Source organism: Coturnix japonica, unplaced genomic scaffold (assembly GCF_054131305.1).
Source record: "Coturnix japonica strain WE unplaced genomic scaffold, WE-NBRP24 Scf073, whole genome shotgun sequence".
In the NCBI taxonomy this organism is placed as follows: Eukaryota; Metazoa; Chordata; class Aves; order Galliformes; family Phasianidae; genus Coturnix; species Coturnix japonica.
The window spans coordinates 487,497-502,197 of NW_028188976.1; the positions used below are offsets into that span (position 1 = coordinate 487,497).

Below are 14,701 nucleotides of genomic sequence, written 5' to 3' on the forward strand. Positions count from 1 at the left end.
AATATGGGGGTGTATGGGGGGGATATGGGGGTCTTGGGGTGGGAATATGGGGGGATATGGGGGGATATGGGGGGAAATGGGGGTCCTGGGGGGGATAGGGGAGATATGGGGGTCCTGGGGGGGATATGGGGGGTCCTAGAGGGGATATGGGGGGATATGGGGGTCCTGGTGAGGATACGGGGGGATATGGGGGTCTTGGGGGGGGATATGGGGGGATATGGGGATCCTAGGGGGGATATGGAGGTGTATGGGGGATATGGGGGTCCTGGGGGGGATATGGGGGGATATGGGAGGTATGGGGGTCTTGGGGGGGGATGTGGGGGGATATGGGGGTCCTGGGGGGGGATATGGGGGTGTATGGGGGGGATATGGGGGTTCTGGGGGGGATATGGGGGTCTATGGGGGGTCTTGGGGGGGAATATGGGGGGATATGGGGGGTCTTGGGGGGGAATATGTGGGGATATGGGGGGGATATGGGGGGATATGGGGGTCCTGGGGGGATATGAGGGTGTATGGGGGTCTTGGGGGGGGAATATGGGGGTGTGTGGTGGTCCTGGGGGGGATATGGGGGTCTTGGGGCAGCACCAGCAGCCCTGAGGGTAGGTTGGGGGGCTAAAAGGGGGTCTTGGGGGGATATGGGGGGGATATGGGGGTGTATGGGGGGTTATGGGGGTCTTGGGGGGGGATATGGGGGGGTTTGGGGATGTCCCTATAGGGCCCCACATGTCCTGTCCCCCCATGTCCCTATAGGGCCCAACACATCTTTATAGGGCCAACATGTCCCGTACCCCCTATATGGCCCCACACATCCTGTCCCCCCCCATATCCCTATATGGCCCCATATTATCCCTATACCCCCAGGTTACTTCCCCGACGTGCTGCAGTGTGGGGTCGTTTACACCATCAGCAACGAGGAATGTTCCAAGCTCTACCCCAAAGGCATCACCAGGAACATGCTGTGTGCGGGGCTCAGCTCGGGGGGCACCGACTCCTGCCAGGTGGGGATGGGGGCTATGGGGTAAATATGGGGTATATAGGGGGTATATATGGGCTATGGGGTGGCTATGGGGTGGCTATGGGGTCTATGAGGTGTATATGGGCTATGGGGTGGCTATGGGGTGGCTATGGGGTCTATGAGGTGTATATGGGCTATGGGGTGGCTATGGGGTGGCTATGGGGTCTATGGGGTGTATATGGGCTATGGGGTGGCTATGGGGTGGCTATGGGGTCTATGAGGTGTATATGGGCTATGGGGTGGCTATGGGGTGGCTATGGGGTCTATGAGGTGTATATGGGCTATGGGGTGGCTATGGGGCAGCTATGGGGCGGCTATGGGGTGTATATGGGCTATGGGGTGGCTATGGGGTGTTATGGGGTGTATATGGGGCGGCTATGGGGTGTATATGGGGTCTATGGGGTGTCTATGGGGTGTCTATGGGATGTACATGCTGTGTGCGGGGCTCAGCTCGGGGGGCACCGACTCCTGCCAGGTGGGGATGGGGGCTATGGGGCAGCTATGGGGCAGCTATGGGGCGGCTATGGGGCGGCTATGGGGCGGCTATGGGGTGTATATGGGGTGTCTATGGGGTGTTATGGGGTGCCTATGGGGGGTCTATGGGGTTCGGGTGTCTATGGGGTGTCTATGGGGGGTCTATGGGGGGGCTATGGGGTGTTATAGGGTGGCTATGGGGTGTCTATGGGGTGTCTATGGGGTGTATATGGGGTCTATGGGGTGTCTATGGGGTGTCTATGGGATGTACATGCTGTGTGCGGGGCTCAGCTCGGGGGGCACCGACTCCTGCCAGGTGGGGATGGGGGCTATGGGGTAAATATGGGGTATATAGGGGGTATATATGGGCTATGGGGTGGCTATGGGGTGGCTATGGGGTCTATGAGGTGTATATGGGCTATGGGGTGGCTATGGGGTGGCTATGGGGTCTATGAGGTGTATATGGGCTATGGGGTGGCTATGGGGTGGCTATGGGGTCTATGAGGTGTATATGGGCTATGGGGTGCCTATGGGGTGTCTACGGGGGGTCTATGGGGTGTATATGGGCTATGGGGTGGCTATGAGGTGTGTATGGGGGGTCTATGGGGTTGGGGTGGCTATGGGGTGTCTATGGGTGGTCTATGGGGTGGCTATGGGGTGTCTATGGGGGGTCTATGGGGTCCCTATGGGGTGTATATGGGCTATGGGGTGGCTATGGGGTGGCTATGGGGTGTCTATGGGGTGTATATGGGCTATGGGGTGGCTATGGGGCGGCTATGGGGTGTATATGGGGTCTATGGGGTGTCTATGGGGTGGCTATGGGGTGTTATGGGGTGTCTATGGGATGTACATGCTGTGTGCGGGGCTCAGCTCGGGGGGCACCGACTCCTGCCAGGTGGGGATGGGGGATATGGGGCAGCTATGGGGCGGCTATGGGGCGGCTATGGGGTCTATGGGGTGTGTATGGGCTATGGGGTGTCTATGGGGTGTCTATGGGGTGTCTATGGGGTTGGGGTGCCTATGGGGTGGCTATGGGGCGGCTATGGGGTGTATATGGGGTCTATGGGGTGTATATGGGGTCTATGGGGTGTCTATGGGATGTACATGCTGTGTGCGGGGCTCAGCTCGGGGGGCACCGACTCCTGCCAGGTGGGGATGGGGGCTATGGGGCAGCTATGGGGCGGCTATGGGGTCTATGGGGTGTGTATGGGCTATGGGGTGGCTATGGGGTGTTATGGGGTGCCTATGGGGTGTCTATGGGGTTGGGGAGCTTATGGGGTGGCTATGGGGTGTGTATGGGGGGTCTATGGGGTCCCTATGGGGTGTGTATGGGGTTGGGGTGTCTATGGGGTGTTATGGGGTGGCTATGGGGTGTCTATGGGGTTGGGGTGCCTATGGGGTGGCTATGGGGTATATAGAGGGGGTCTATGGCGTTGGGGAGCTCATGGGGTGTTATGGGGTGGCTATGGGGTGTATATGGGGTGCCTATGGGGTGTATATGGGCTATGGGATGGCTATGGGGTGGCTATGGGGTGTTTATGGGGTTGGGGTCCCTATGGGGTGTCTATGGGGTGTCTATGGGATGTACATGCTGTGTGCGGGGCTCAGCTCGGGGGGCACCGACTCCTGCCAGGTGGGATGGGGGCTATGGGGCAGCTATGGGGCAGCTATGGGGTCTATGGGGTGTATATGGGCTATGGGGGGTCTATGGGGTCCCTATGGGGTGTATATGGGCTATGGGGTGGCTATGGGGTGGCTATGGGGTATATATGGGGTCTATGGGGGGGGTCTATGGGGTGTATATGGGCTATGGGGTGGCTATGGGGTATATATGGGGTATATGGGGGGGGTCTATGGGGTGTATATGGGGTCTATGGGGTGTATATGGGGTCTATGGGGTGTATATGGGGTCTATGGGGTGTTATGGGGTGTCTATGGGATGTACATGCTGTGTGCGGGGCTCAGCTCGGGGGGCACCGACTCCTGCCAGGTGGGGATGGGGTCTATGGGGTAAATATGGGGTATATATGGGGTGGCTATGGGGTGTATATGGGCTTATATAGGGTCTTTTATCCCTATGGGGCTCCCTATATCCCCTATGGGGTCCCTATATCCCCTATGGGGCTCCCTATATCCTCTATGGGGCTCCCTCTATCCCCTATAGGGCCTTTAATCCCTATGGGGCTCCCTATATCTCCTATGGAGTTTCCTATATCCCCTATGGGGTCCCTATATCCCCTATGGGGTTCCTATATCCCCTATGAGGCTCCCTATATCCCCTATAAAGCCTTTAATCCCTATGGGCTCCCTATATCCCCTATGGGGTCCCTATATCCCCTATGGGTTTCCTATATCTCCTATGGGGTCCCTATATCCCCAATAGGGCTCCCCTATATCCCCTATGTGGCTCCCTATATCCCCTATGGGGTCCCTATATCCCCTATGTTGGTTCCTATATCCCCTATGTGGGTTCCTATATCTCCTATAGGGTCTTTTATCCCTATGTGGCTCCCTGTATCCCCTATGGGGCTCCCTATATCCCCTATGGGGTCCCTATATCTCCTATAGGGTCTTTTATCCCTATGGGGCTCCCTATATCTCCTATGGGGCTCCCTATATCCTCTATGGGGCTCCCTCTATCCCCTATAGGGCCTTTAATCCCTATGGGGTCCCTATATCTCCTATGGGCTCCCTATATCCCCTATGGGGCTCCCTATATCCCCTATGGGGCTCCCTATATCCCCTATGGGGTCCCTATATCCCCTATGGGGTCCCTATATCTCCTATGGGGTCCCTATATCCCCTATGGGCTCCCTATATCCCCTATGGGCTCCCTATATCCCCTATGGGGTTTCCTATATCTCCTATAGGGTGACTCAGGCGGCCCCCTGGTTTGCCATGACGAGCTGCAGGGCATCGTGTCGTGGGGGATGCCTATGGGCTCCCCTATATCCTCTATGGGGCTCCCTATATCCCCTATGGGCTCCCTATATCCCCTATGGGGTCCCTATATCCTCTATGGGGCTCCCTATATCCTCTATGGGGCTCCCTATATCTCCTATAGGGCCTTTAATCCCTATGGGGTCCCTATATCCCTTATGGGGCTCCCTATATCTCCTATGGGATCCCTATACCCCCAATGGGGCTCCCTATATCCCCTATAGGGCCTTTAATCCCTATGGGGCTCCCTATATCTCCTATGGGGCTCCCTATATCTCCTATAGGGTCTTTTATCCCTATGGGGTCCCTATATCCCCTATGGGGTCCCTATATCCCCTATGGGGCTCCCTCTATCCCCTACGGGGCCTTTAATCCCTATGGGATCCCTATATCCTCTATGGGGTCCCTATATCTCCTATGGGGTTTCCTATATCTCCTATAGGGTGACTCAGGCGGCCCCCTGGTTTGCCATGACGAGCTGCAGGGCATCGTGTCGTGGGGGATGCCTATGGGCTCCCCTATATCCCCTATGGGGCTCCCTATATCTCCTATAGGGCCTTTAATCCCTATGGGGCTCCCTATATCCCCTATGGGGTCTTTTATCCTTATGGGGTCCCTATATCCCCTATGGGGTCCCTATATCCTCTATGGGGCTCCCTATATCTCCTACAGGGCCTTTTATCCCTATGGGTGTCCCTATATCCCCTATGGGGTTTCCTATATCTCCTATGGGGCTCCCTATATCCTCTATGGGGCTCCCTCTATCCCCTATAGGGCCTTTTATCCCTATTGGGCTCCCTATATCCCCTATGGGGGTTCCTATATCTCCTATAGGGCCTTTAATCCCTATGTGGATCCCTATATCCCCTATGGGCTCCCCTATATCCTCTATTTGGTCTCTATATCTCCTACAGGGCCTTTAATCCCTATGGGGCTCCCTATATCCCCTATGGGGTCCCTATATCCCCTATGGGGTTCTCTATATCTCCTATAGGGCCTTTAATCCCTATGGGGTTTCCTATATCCCCTACAGGGCCTTTAATCCCTATGGGGTTTCCTATATCCCCTATTGGGCTCCCTATATCTCCTATGGGGTTTCCTATATCCCCTATAGGGCCTTTAATCCCTATTGGGCTCCCTATATCCCCTATGGGGCTCCCTCTATCCCCTACGGGGCCTTTAATCCCTATGGGATCCCTATATCCTCTATGGGGTCCCTATATCCCCTATGGGGTTTCCTCTATCTCCTATAGGGTGACTCTGGCGGCCCCCTGGTTTGCCATGACGAGCTGCAGGGCATCGTGTCGTGGGGGATGCCTATGGGCTCCCCTATATCCTCTATGGGGTCCCTATATCCCCTATGGGCTCCCCTATATCCTCTATGGGGTCCCTATATCTCCTATGGGGCTCCCTATATCCCCTATAGGGTCCCCTATATCCTCTATGGGGTTCCTATATCTCCTATAGGGTCTTTTATCCCTATTGGGCTCCCTATATCCCCTATGGGGTTCCTATATCCCCTATGGGGGTTCCTATATCCTCTATGGGGTCCCTATATCCCCTATGGGGGTTCCTATATCTCCTATAGGGCCTTTAATCCCTATGTGGTTTCCTATATCTCCTATAGGGCCTTTAATCCCTATGGGATCCCTATATCCCCTATGGGGTCCCTATATCCTCTATGGGGCTCCCTATATCTCCTATGGGGTCTCTATATCCCCTATAGGGCCTTTTATCCCTATGGGTGTCCCTATATTGCCTATGGCTGTCCCTACATCTCCTATGGGGTCTCTATATCTCCTATAGGGCCTTTAATCCCTATGGGGCTCCCTATATCCCCTATGGGGCTCCCTATATCCCCTATGGGGCCTTTTATCCCTATGGGGTCCCTATATCCCCTATGGGGTTTCCTATATCTCCTATAGGGTGACTCTGGCGGCCCCCTGGTGTGCAATGACGAGCTGCAGGGCATCGTGTCGTGGGGGATGCAGGTTTGCGGCAGAAAAGGGAAACCTGGGGTTTATACCCGAGTGTGCGCCTTCACCCCATGGATCCGAGACACCATAAGGAGGAACAGCCGACCCTAAAAGGGACCGGGACCCCATTAACCCCATAAACCCCCATAATAAACCCCATAATATCGACCTTAAAGGGACCGAGACCCCATAAACCCCATTAACCCCATAATAAACCCCATAATACCGACCTTAAAGGGACCGAGATCCCATTAACCCCATAAACCCCATAATAAACCCCATAATACCGACCTTAAAGGGACAGACACCCCATTAACAGCCCCCCACCGACCCTAAAAGGGACCGACACCCCATTAACCCCATAAACCCCATAATACCGACCCTAAAGGGACAGATACCCCATAAACCCCATAATACCGACCCTAAAAGGACCGAGACCCCACAAACCCCATAAACCCCATAATAAACCCCATAATACCGACCTTAAAGGGACCGACACCCCATAAACCCCATAATACCGACCTTAAAAGGGACCGAAACCCCATTAACAGCCCCCCAACGACCCTAAAAGGGACCGAGACCCCATAAACCCCATAAACCCCATAATACCAACCTTAAAGGGACTGAGACCCCATAAACCCCATAAACCCCATAATAAACCCCATAATACCGACCTTAAAGGGACCGAGACCCCATAAACCCCATAAACCCCATAATACCGACCTTAAAGGGACCGAGACCCCATAAACCCCATAATAAACCCCATAATATCGACCCTTAAAGGGACCGACACCCCATAAACCCCATAAACCCCATAATACCGACCTTAAAGGGACCGAGACCCCATAAACCCCATAATACTGACCCTAAAGGGACCGACACCCCATAAACCCCATAATACCGACCCTAAAGTGACCGACACCCCATAAACCCCATAATACCGACCCTAAAGGGACCGACACCCCATAAACCCCATAATACCGACCCTAAAGGGACCGACACCCCATAAACCCCATAATACCGACCTTAAAGGGACCGACACCCCATAAACCCCATAATACTGACCCTAAAGGGACCGAGACCCCATAAACCACCCCACAAAGGGACCAAAACCCCATAAACCACCCCACACCGACCCTAAAAGGACCGAGACCCCATAAACCCCATAATACCGACCTTAAAGGGACCGAGACCCCATAAACCCCATAATACTGACCCTAAAAGGACCGAGACCCCATAAACCCCATAATACCGACCTTAAAGGGACCGAGACCCCATAAACCCCATAATACCGACCTTAAAGGGACCGAGACCCCATAAATCCCATAATACCGACCCTAAAAGGACCAAGACCCCATAAACCCCCCCTAATATGGTTCTATGTGGCTCGAAATTGGGGGGTGGGCTTGGGGGGGGGGAGTGGAATAAAGAGTTGCTGTGAATTGGAGTCATTTGGGTTTGGGGGGGGGGCTTTAATATGGGGGGGGTCTATGGAGGACCCCTATGGGGGACCCCTATGGAGGACCCCTATGGAGGACCCCTATTTGGGACCCCTATGGGGGACCCCCTATGGAGGACCCCCTATGGAGGACCCCTATTTCGGACCCCTATGGAGGACCCCTATGGAGGACCCCCTATGGAGGACCCCTATTGGGACCCCTATGGAGGACCCCTATGGGGGACCCCTATGGAAGACCCCCTATGGAGGACCCCTAGGGGGGACCCCTATGGAAGACCCCTATGGAGGACCCCTATGGAGGACCCCTATGGAAGACCCCTATGGAAGACCCCTATGGAGGACCCCTATTTGGGACCCCTATGGAAGACCCCTATGGAGGACCCCCTATTTGGGACCCCTATGGAGGACCCCTATTTGGGACCCCTATTTGGGACCCCTATGTAGGACCCCTATGGAAGACCCCTATGGAGGACCCCCTATGGAGGACCCCTATGGAGGACCCCTATGGGGGACCCCTATGGGGGACCCCTATTTGGGACCCCTATGGAGGACCCCCTATGGAGGACCCCCTATGCCCTATGTAGGTCTGGAGGACCCCTATGGGGGACCCCTATTTGGGACCCCTATTTGGGACCCCTATGGGGCACCCCTATGGAGGACCCCTATGGAGGACCCCCTATATAGGACCCCTATGGGGGACCCCTATGGAGGACCCCCTATGGAAGACCCCCTATATAGGACCCCCTATGGAGGACCCCTATTTGGGACCCCTATGGAGGACCCCTATGGAGGACCCCTATGGGGGACCCCTATGGGGGACCCCTATTTGGGACCCCTATGGAGAACCCCCTATGGAGGACCCCCTATGCCCTATGTAGGTCTGGAGGACCCCTATGGGGGACCCCTATGGAGGACCCCCTATATAGGACCCCTATTTGGGACCCCTATGGAAGACCCCTATGGAAGACCCCTATGGAGGACCCCTATAGAGGACCCCTATATAGGACCCCTATGGAGGACCCCTATGGAAGACCCCCTATTTGGGACCCCTATGGAGGACCCCTATAGAGGACCCCCTATGTAGGACCCCTATGGAGGACCCCCTATGGGGGACCCCTATGGGGGACCCCTATGGAGGACCCCCTATGGAAGACCCCCTATATAGGACCCCCTATGGAGGACCCCCTATAGAGGACCCCCTATGTAGGACCCCTATGGAGGACCCCTATGGAGGACCCCCTATATAGGACCCCTATGGAGGACCCCCTATAGAGGACCCCCTATGTAGGACCCCTATGGAGGACCCCCTATGGAGGACCCCCTATGGAGGACCCCTATGGAGGACCCCCTATGGAAGACCCCTATGCCCTATGTAGGTCTGGGGGTCTCCTATAGAAGACCCCCCCCTTGTACCCCCATTTCCAAGGCTGCCACCCCGGGTCGTGTTATTCGGCGTCACCCCAACACGGCTCCTCCCCCTCCTCCCTTCCAGGCGTGGGTGGCCTTAATTAGCTCTAATTAAGAGCAGCTTAACGAGGGTCACCCCCCCATCCAACCAGTCCTGCCATTGCCCCAAGGCTGCGGCTCCTCCCATGAAGCTCCACCGCCCTGTTTACAGTGCTCACACCCTGCGTGATTGACAGCTCGGTAAGCCCCGCCCACCCCTATTAGCATAAGCCCCGCCCACCCCTATTAGCATAAGCCCCGCCCACCCCTATTAGTGTAAGCCAATGGGCTTGAGTCGGGCTTTGAGGTCTTGACCAATGGGCTTGAGTTGGACTTCAAGGTCTTGACCAATGGCCTTGAGTCGGGCTTTGAGGCGTTGACCAATGGCCTTGAGTTGGGCTATGACCCGTTGACCAATGGCCTTGAGTCAGGCTATGAGGTGTTGACCAATGGCCTTGAGTTGGGCTTTGAGGTGTTGACCAATGGCCTTGAGTTGGGCTTTGAGTTGTTGACCAATGGCCTTGAGTTGGTCTTCGAGGTCTTGACCAATGGCCTTGAGTTGGGTTATGAGGTGTTGACCAATGGCCTTGAGTTGGTCTATGACCTGTTGACCAATGGCCTTGAGTTGGGCCGCAAAGCTGATAGCCAATCAGCATGCACTAGTAGCCAAAATCAACAGCCAATCAGCTCATGTTGTCTCCAAAGCCACCAGCCAATCAGCTGATAGCATTCCCACCAGGTGCTGCTGACCAATCAGAATATCCCTCCCTCCAAGATTCCAGCCAGGAGCCAATCAGGACTCTGTGTGATCAACCAATGACTCCAGTTGGCCAATCAGAAGGCGTCAGCCTCCTAATTAATGAGATAATTAATAATGGCCATCCAATTATCAACTTTTGATCATCCAATCAGCAGATTCTGACCATCCAATCAGTGAAGGCCGGTGATCTAATTAACCAATCACCAAATTCGGACCAGCCAATCATCAACAAGAGTTGGCCACCTAATTAATAAGATCCATCCACCCAATGAGTGAGAGATGGCCATTAATTAGGAAGAAGAGCCAGCCGCCCAATCAGAAGCATCGCCCATCCAACCTTCAAGTTTGGACCAGCCAATCAGTGAAGGCCGGTAGTCTAATTAATAACCAATCATCAAATTCGGACCACCCAATTAGCAAGAGCTGGCCACCCAATCAGGAAGAGCCGGGCACCCGATTAACAAAAGCTGGCCAACCAATCAGATCAGGTTGCCCATCCAACCTTCAAGTTTGGACCAGCCAATCAGTGAAGGCCGGTGGTCTAATTAGTAACCAATCATCAAACTCGGACCACCCAATCAGCGAGAGCCAGCCACCCAATCAGGAAGAGCCGGCCACCCAATCAGAAGCGTCGCCCACCCAATTAGGAAGAGCCAATCAGCTCCAAGCTCCCACCCCATCACAAGAGCCACCCATCCAATCACTTACCTCCGACCACCCAATCAAATCAGAGTCTCCCACCCAATTAACGAGCTCCTCCCTCCTTAATTAACGAGCTCCATTGGGCGGTGCCGGGACGCTCCATAGGGATTAAGTGGAGGCGGCTCCGACGCCGTTATAAATCCAACCCACGTGGGAGGGGAGGGGAGGAGGAGGAGGAGGGAGAGGGAGAGGAGGAGGAGGAAGGAGAGAGGGAGAGACGACGGCCGCCGTGAGGATTCGGAGCCTTGAGAGCAATGGGGCGACCGCCCGGCCCCTGTGGGGCACAGCGGGGTCCTGACACAGGTGGGTGGGATATGGGGGGTCTATGGGGTGAGGTGGGATCCATCTCTCCTCCTCTTCCTCCTCTCCTTCTCCCTCCCTCCCTCCTGGTCTCACTCCCCCCCTCATTCCATCCTCAACCTCCTCCCTCCCTCTCTTGATCAATATCTGTCCTCGATTTCCATCTCCCTCCCTCTCTTGATCAATATCTGTCCTCGATCTCCATCTCTCCCCTCCCTCCCTCCCTCCCTCCCTCCCTCTTCCTCATAACCCACCCTCAATCTCCATCTCTCCTTCCTCCCTCCTTCTCTTGATCAATATCCGTCCTCGATTTCCATCTCCCTCCCTCCCTCCCTCTCGATCAATATCTGTCCTCCATCTCCATCTCTCCTTCCTCCCTCCCCTCCCTCCATCTTGATCAACTTCTGTCCTCGATTTCCATCTCTCCCCTCCCTCCCTCTTGTCCATAACCCACCCTCCATCTCCATCTCTCCTTCCTCCCTCCCCAACCTCCCTCCCTCCCTCTTGATCAACTTCCATATCTCCCCTCCTTCCCTCCCTCCCTCTTGCTTGAAACCCATCCTCAGTCTCCATCTCTCCTTCCTCCCCCCCCTCCATCCCTCCCTCTCGATCAATATCTGTCCTCAGTCTCCATCCCTCCCCTCCCTCCCTCCCTCTCACCCTCCCGCTTCCTCAAAACCCACCCTCAATCTCCATCTCTCCTTCCTCCCTCCCCTCCCTCCCTCTTGATCAACTTCTGTCCTTGATCTCCCTCTCTCCCTTCCCTCCCTCCCTCCCTCTTGTCCATAACCCATCCTCGATCTCCATCTCTCCTTCCTCCCTCCCCAACCTCCCTCCCTCCCTCCTGCTCAAACGCTGTCCTCAGTTTCCATCTCTCCCCTCCCTCCCTCTTGATCAATGTCTGTCCTCGATCTCCATCTCTCCCTCCCTCCCTCCCTCTTGCTTATAACCCATTCTCCATTCCCACCTCTCCTTCCCCCCATAACCTCCTTCCTTCCCCCCCTCTCTCTCGCTCAAAACCCATCCTCAACTTCCATCCCTCCTCCCTCCCTCTCTGACCTCCTTCCCCCCTTAATCTCACTCCTTCCTTCCCTCCCTCCTGCTCAAAATCCATCCTCCATTTCCACCCCTCCCCCTCCCTCCCTCCTTTCCCTCTTGCTTGACATCCATCCTCAGTTTCCCTCCCCACCCTCCATCCCTCCCTCTTGCTCATAAGCTATCCTCAATTTCCCTCTCTCCTCACTCCCTCCCTGACCTCCTTCCCTCCTTCCTTCCCTCCCTCCCTCTTACTCATAATCTATCCTCAATTTCCCTCTCTCCTTGCTCCCTCCCTGACCTCCACCCCTCCCTCCCTCTTGCTTGAAATCCTCAATTCCCACCCCTCGTTCCTCCCTCCCTCCCTCTCCTTCTCCCTCCCTCCTCCCATCTCTCCTTCCTTCTCCCCTCTCTCCTCCCATCTCCCTCCTCTCTCCATCCCTCCCTCTTCCCCTTCCTTCTCTCCCTCCTTCCCTCTACTTCCCTCTCCCTCCCTCTTCCTCCTTCCCATCTCCCTCCTCCCATCTCTCCCTCCTTCCTCTCTCTCTTCTATCTCTCTCCTTCCTCCCCTCTCCCTCCTTCCCTCTCTCCCCTTCCTTCCCCCCTCCTTCCTTCCCCCTCACTTCTTCCCTCTCCCTCCTCCCATCTCTCCCCCCTTCCCTCTATTTCCATCTCCCTCCTTCCCTCTCTCCCTCATTTCTCCCTCCCTCTCTCTCCTTCCCTCTCCCTACTTCCCTCTACTTCCCTCTCTCCTCCCATCTCTCCCTCCTTCCCTCTCTCCTCCCTCTCTCCTTCCTCCCCTCTCTCCCTCCTTCTCCCTCACTCCCTCCCTCCCCTCCATCCTCCTTCCATCCCATGTTCTCCATGTTGATTATCGCCCCCCCCCCATAATAAAGCTATAGGGACCTCATAATGGCCCCAAATGGACCCTCCCCCCACAATAAAGCCTATAGGGACACCATTATGGCCTCATATGGGTCTGATCCCATAAACCACCCCCATAATAAAGCTATAGGGACCTCATAATGGCCCCAAACGGACCCTCCCCCCATAATAAAGCTATAGGGTCCTCATAATGGCCCCAAATGGACCCTCCCCCCATAATAAAGCCTATAGGGTCCTCATAATGGCCTCATATGGGTCTGATCCCATAAACCACCCCCATAATAAAGCTATAGGGACACCATTATGGCCTCAAATGGGTCTGATCCCATAACACCCCCCCCCATAATAAAGATATAGGGACCTCATAATGGCCCCAAATGGACCCTCCCCCCATAATAAAGCTATAGGGTCCTCATAATGGCCTCATATGGGTCTGATCCCATAAACCACCCCCATAATAAAGCTATAGGGACACCATTATGGCCCCAAATGGGTCTGATCCCATAAACCCCCCATAAATAAAGCTATAGGGACCTCATAATGGCCCCAAATGGACCCTCCCCCCATAATAAAGCCTATAGGGACACCATTATGGCCCCAAATGGGTCTGATCCCATAACCCTCCCCCCATAATAAAGATATAGGGACCTCATAATGGCCCCAAATGGACCCTCCCCCCATAATAAAGCCTATAGGGTCCTTATAATGGCCTCATATGGGTCTGATCCCATAAACCACCCCCATAATGAAGTTATAGGGACAACATAATGGCCCCAAATGGGTCTGATCCCATAACCCCCCCCCCCATAATAAAGCTATAGGGACCTCATAATGGCCCCAAATGGACCCTCCCCCCATAATAAAGCCTATAGGGTCCTCATAATGGCCTCATATGGGTCTGATCCCATAAACCACCCCCATAATGAAGTTATAGGGACACCATTATGGCCCCAAATGGGTCTGATCCCATAACCCCCCCCCCATAATAAAGCTATAGGGACCTCATAATGGCCCCAAATGGACCCTCCCCCCATAATAAAGCTATAGGGACACCATTATGGCCCCAAATGGGTCTGATCCCATAACCCCCCCTCCATAATAAAGCTATAGGGTCCTCATAATGGCCCCAAATGGACCCTCCCCCCATAATAAAGCCTATAGGGTCCTCATAATGGCCCCAAATGGACCCTCCCCCCATAATAAAGCTATAGGGTCCTCATAATGGCCCCAAATGGGCCCTCCCCCCATAATAAAGCCTATAGGGTCCTCATAATGGCCTCATATGGGTCTTATCCCATAAACCACCCCCATAATGAAGTTATAGGGACACCATTATGGCCCCAAATGGGTCTGATCCCATAAACCCCCCATAAATAAAGCTATAGGGACACCATAATGGCCTCATATGGGTCTGATCCCATAACCCCCCCCCATAATAAAGATATAGGGACCTCATAATGGCCCCAAATGGACCCTCCCCCCATAATAAAGCCTATAGGGACACCATTATGGCCCCAAATGGGTCTGATCCCATAACCCCCCCCATAATAAAGCTATAGGGACCTCATAATGGCCCCAAATGGACCCTCCCCCATAATAAAGCTATAGGGACACCATTATGGCCCCAAATGGGTCTGATCCCATAAACCACCCCCATAATAAAGATATAGGGACCTCATAATGACCCCAAATGGACCCTCCCCCATAAT

At 54.7% G+C, this 14,701-nt stretch overlaps 1 protein-coding gene across 1 annotated transcript in view; it reads left to right on the plus strand.

Annotated features, from left to right (window-relative positions):
* The window catches only part of LOC146751584 (trypsin-like), a 49,464-nt gene that overhangs the window by 9,125 nt on the left and 25,638 nt on the right, over nt 1-14,701 (plus strand). The window lies entirely within an intron of this gene.